The sequence below is a fragment of the Macrobrachium rosenbergii genome, chromosome 46, assembly GCF_040412425.1.
Source record: "Macrobrachium rosenbergii isolate ZJJX-2024 chromosome 46, ASM4041242v1, whole genome shotgun sequence".
Lineage (NCBI taxonomy): Eukaryota > Metazoa > Arthropoda > Malacostraca > Decapoda > Palaemonidae > Macrobrachium > Macrobrachium rosenbergii.
In genome coordinates, this window is record NC_089786.1 from 36010665 (window position 1) to 36015664 (window position 5000).

The window sequence follows — 5000 nt, forward strand, 5'->3', positions numbered from 1 at the left end:
AATATTGTAATCTTAGGCAGACAGAGTAAATGTTCTCAACCTTCCAAAACTACGTCATGTTCTTTGTGTTCCTTGTGCACACCTTCACATTCAGTGACCGAGAGAGAGAGAGAGAGAGAGCAGCCATTTTATTTACCCCAGGCAGATAGGAAACCTGTAACTGGAAGCAATTTCAGATGTGTTGCTAACATTGTTGTCAGTCGGTTGTTGACATCAAACGTAACAGATCAGTAATCAGAGCCTCCTCTCTCTCTCTCTCTCTCTCTCTCTCTCTCTCTCTCTCTCTCTCTCTCTCTCTCAGTTAAAGACTGAAATGGTGAGGATATACACTTTCCCAGTTTGTTGATGATCATAATGGCGATAAGAATAGCTCTCTCTCTCTCTCTCTCTCTCTCTCCAGTGATGAAAGTAATGATGTTGAAAATGTCCTTTTTATTGGTGGTTTTGTTTTATTTATGATTTATTTTTATTACTGACTAAAAGTATTTATGGTGAACTTCATCAATCCTACAATAATGTCATATTTTCTTATTTTCAGATGAACTAGAAGAGTTGCCCATTTAGGTTAATTTCGTCTGTTTTTTCATAGGTAACCAGCGTTCTCTTTTTCATTAGTTAGTGATAATTTATTCTTGTTTGTGTTGCATATACTACTTGTCCTTTTAATTTCTCTCTGGTAGTTTCCATTTTTTCACCATCTAGAAAATATTATTCATCGAATTTTATCTGAAGGATTTATTTTCATTTTATGACTCAAGTTTTAACTTGTTTTAATCACCTGTTGTATATTTTCATTCTCATGCTTAATTTGTTAAGCATGTATCGTCGTATCGTCTATTTCCTAGATTATTTTGTCACTCATTAATCAATTTTCCAATTTCTTTATATCAGCGATCACTAAAAATCTGTTTCACGAACCATAACTTCTTTTTCTCTACATGCAAACTTCTTTCATCGGTACTTTTCATAATCACTTATTGATAATCAAACAGAAAAGAACAATGAAGTACACTTGATGTCCCTCTTTACTAGACAGACCTTGATTTACTACACTTTCGTCATAGTTTGGTCGGTTATAATACTCCAGCGATTCTTGATAAGGTTCTTGTGAAAACATCTACTAGATGTTGTGTACAGTAGGTGCTCATAAATTTCTGAGTAAGGTAGTAAGGTAAACTGTGATTTTCAGTTTCTTTCCGCGTATGTCGAATTGTTTGTTAAGTGCGCGGTCGATTTTTCGCCAGGACGCAATTAAGAGGTCTTGAAAGACTTGTTAGTAGAAGTTCGGGTAGTGCTAAATACACTGTATTTTTTTTTATTTCCTGTTTACTGGGAGAGGAATAAAAACACCTCATTCTCTCATTTTCTATAGGTGAAAAACATGTGTGCTGTTGCGCTCGCTTCCATATTTCTTATTATCACAGTATATATGCAACGCACAAAGTTTTAGAAGAAAATCAGACCAAAGCCTTTAGTTAATTGCCTGGGTCCTCTAAGATGTCGGAGAAATAAAAAATGTGCGTGAGAGAAAAAAGACAGCCAAAAAAGCGCCGGACGATGACTGTTAACGGTTCATTAAGAAAGACAAGCAACCCGGTCTTGTCTCATCTTGTATCCATAGGACGTCAATCTGGACTTTTCAAAAAAATTTTAATGTAGCAAAACCTCATCCCCGTTTCCTTGGTTTCGTGGGAGTTTGTAATCTTTTCCGTCTGTTTTGCTTTGGTTTTGTTTTAATTTTATCAGGTTATTTTGTTTTTAAAGTTTTATCTTCATCATTATGATATATTACTCGTATTAATCTTTATTTGTTATAGTTAATCAAAGGTTGTGCTTCATTCTGGGGATTTCCATTTAGAAATTTAGAGCCACTTTTTTTAACTTCAGAATCCTGCGATGGGTAAATATGTTTTAGATTTACTTCAAGATTTTCCTTACAGGTAGGCAGCTGCGAGTTGCTGTTGATGGGATCTACCGAACCGAGACCTTTTATTTCCATAAGTTGTGTTCTTGGTCCGCCTGGAAAACAAGATTGTTCAGCATACCGATGATTCAACACTTGTGGATGTAGTAAAGTCTTCATTTTTGAGATATGAACCAGCCCTTTAGTTCCGGCCTGACATGCAGCAGATTAGTGATTAGCGTAGTCGGTTGGTATGAGGCTGAACTCCAGCAAAGGAAACACCATTGACTTGCATATCTCGTGCTGATTTTCCACCTGAACTTCCTCTTCAAGTGGACGGGAATCTTGCTGAATGTGTCTGAATCTTTTACTATACTTGGTGTGACTTTTGAGAAGCATCTGAAAGTGTCTGGGAATGACGCACTGAAGTTGGGTATTATACGTAAGACCTCATATATTAATGAAAATTATAAAATCAACGTAACCTATTTCAGGTTACTTGTTCTTTTTTTAGAAAACTGTTCTCCCATGGGGATGTCGGCTTTTGCCAGAGATTTAACTCTTTTAGAGAGAGTGGTTCATGGTGGTGGATTTCTGTTTCCTAACATTAGCAGTTATAACTTAGACAATCGACAGATGGTCTCTTGTTTGTAAATTTTCCATAAGTTGTATTTAGCAGAGAGCTTTTGCCATCACAACTGATCCCTGATCCACTTTTCCTGCCAAGATTCACCAGATTGCTGAGCAGCAGCACCAATATGCAGTAAGTTTGTCACACTTTGAGCTTTCCAGTTTCAAAGGTATTTTATTCCTGATACCGTTGGACTGTGGAACAGTCTCTCTGAGGATGTTGTACAATTGGAACCTCAAAAGTTCAAGCGAAGATACAAAATATTACTAACTTAACGCAATTCGCCTTGTACTTAAGTATTTCCCCTCTTTCTGTAATTCCAATTGCCTTCTGTAATTTCTTTCAAATGGATACCATATTCTTTGGAGGCTTGCTCCATATGAAAGGGATTATCTTCTGAATAATAATAATGATAACAATGATTATGGAGAATGCATATGTATTTAAAAGAATGGTTTTTATCCTAAGCTGAAGATATGCCATTCAAAATACACTTTCGTAATTAAGTTTTTCATCGTCTAATGCTCAATTGAAAAATATTGCACAAATCTTCCTTGATCTTGATATGTGGGGAAAAGGAAGCGCCTCTAAAAATCCATTGCTTTCAATTTAATGTTCCTATGAGTCCTCCTCCCTTCTCTCATCAAGACATCAAAGCCCCGAGTCGCATTCAGTCATTCGTGTTGAGCACAAGAGATGTCACAACCAACACCTGCTCTTACTAATATTAGTCAGTGTCAGTATGGCGAAGTAACAGAATCTAGGCCTTAAGGTTACGCTGAATAGGGCTCATAGTGTGTTTGTCAAATCTGGTTAAACTGTAGAGTTTATTGAGTTGAAACTCTAAAAAAGGAAATGATATTAAATGTGAATTATAATTGGTCTGACTAACATATCTAATTATTTTGTTTTTAATTTGATGCCCAGCATGAAGCCTCACTGGGGAGTTGCGAAATGACTCAGAGATGATATAGTTTTGCCTCGTACTTCTGGCGAACACGCGTGATGACATCATACAATATCCAGGGAAACAGTCTCCCATTTCTTAGTACACAGCCATGAAAGGTTCCTATGCAACCCTCCAAATAAAATGAACACATAATTCATATCCTGAAATGTATTTCGCTTAAAACAAACATCCAAGCGACACAATGCAGCAGCGGAGGCGATTCATGAGCGAGGGGACTCCTGATGTTTACCTGCAGCTTATCACTAACGATTGCGTTTGCTGAAGGTGTAAAATAAAGACGTAACCCAGCAGTCTTTGCTTGGAGATTCTAAGTCTCAGTCATGATACTCGTAGTTCCTTCCTTAATGCTGATTTATTATTTGCAGTTTATTGCATTATTTATTTCTCTTTAACATCAGCGACTTTTTCCCTAAAGAATTGTTGTGGAACCGGAAGGCTGTACCTTCTAACGCCGGCAGAGAATAAAAAAATGGAATTCGGCAAAACAAAGAAAAGGAAGGAAAACGATACCTGAGATAGCTGAAACAAAAGACAGAAAAAATTAAGATAAAAACATAAACTGTATAAGAAGATCTGGAAAAAGTAATGGAATCTAGAGATAAAAATAACGAATAGCAAGAGAGAAATATATGTGAATATAAGATAGAAAAGCGAAAGTAAATGAGGAAAGGAAGCAAAATTGATAGCATAAAATACGTACAAAACTTACACTCAGTTACTGAATCTCATACAAACGCATTACGGTGTACTTGAAGATTGTAAATCCATACTTGCAGCATCCAATATAGAGAGGCATCCCTGCTGATTTTCTCCTTATATGATCATTATGATTTGGCGTTTTAAGGTCTTTCTTTTGTTGCGACTTGATGTCTCGAGGGAGTGTGACGTAGAATGACGCATGGTTCAGTTGGCCATAAGGATATGTTTAAGGACTGACGCTATCTTTCATTAGACTAACTTTGAGCTTTTCACCTTTTTTCTCCTTGACAGCGTAACGGTGGTTTCTTCTTCTTATGTAGGGAATTATGAGAGGCAAAACAGTTCGCATTATGAAAAGTAATAATGGAAAAGACTGATCAGATATGAAGTTTTACGCAACGAGATCTCGGTCACAGGCTTTCCTGGCATCTCATCTAAACCTAAACAGTTTTACTATGACAAATCAGGATTTGAGAAAGCTTCTTTTAACCGAGGCAGATGCGGATTAGAAGAGAAATGCTGTAATTTGAACATAATTTGAAATGCATTTTTGAACTGAATGTTGATGCGAAGATACTTCATATACCTGTAAAGACACCTCGTCCAGGAAAAATGCCTCGGCCTTTACGAGGATTCACTATCGTTTCTGGGTAGAGCAGAGTTGCCAAAAATGTTGCAAGGAATTTCGTCAATTTCTAAATTATCTTGATGAATGACAAACAAACACACCGTAATTGAAATAACCACAATGATTCTTCAGTGGAATATGAGTGATGTGAAAAGTTAGCATCTGCCGG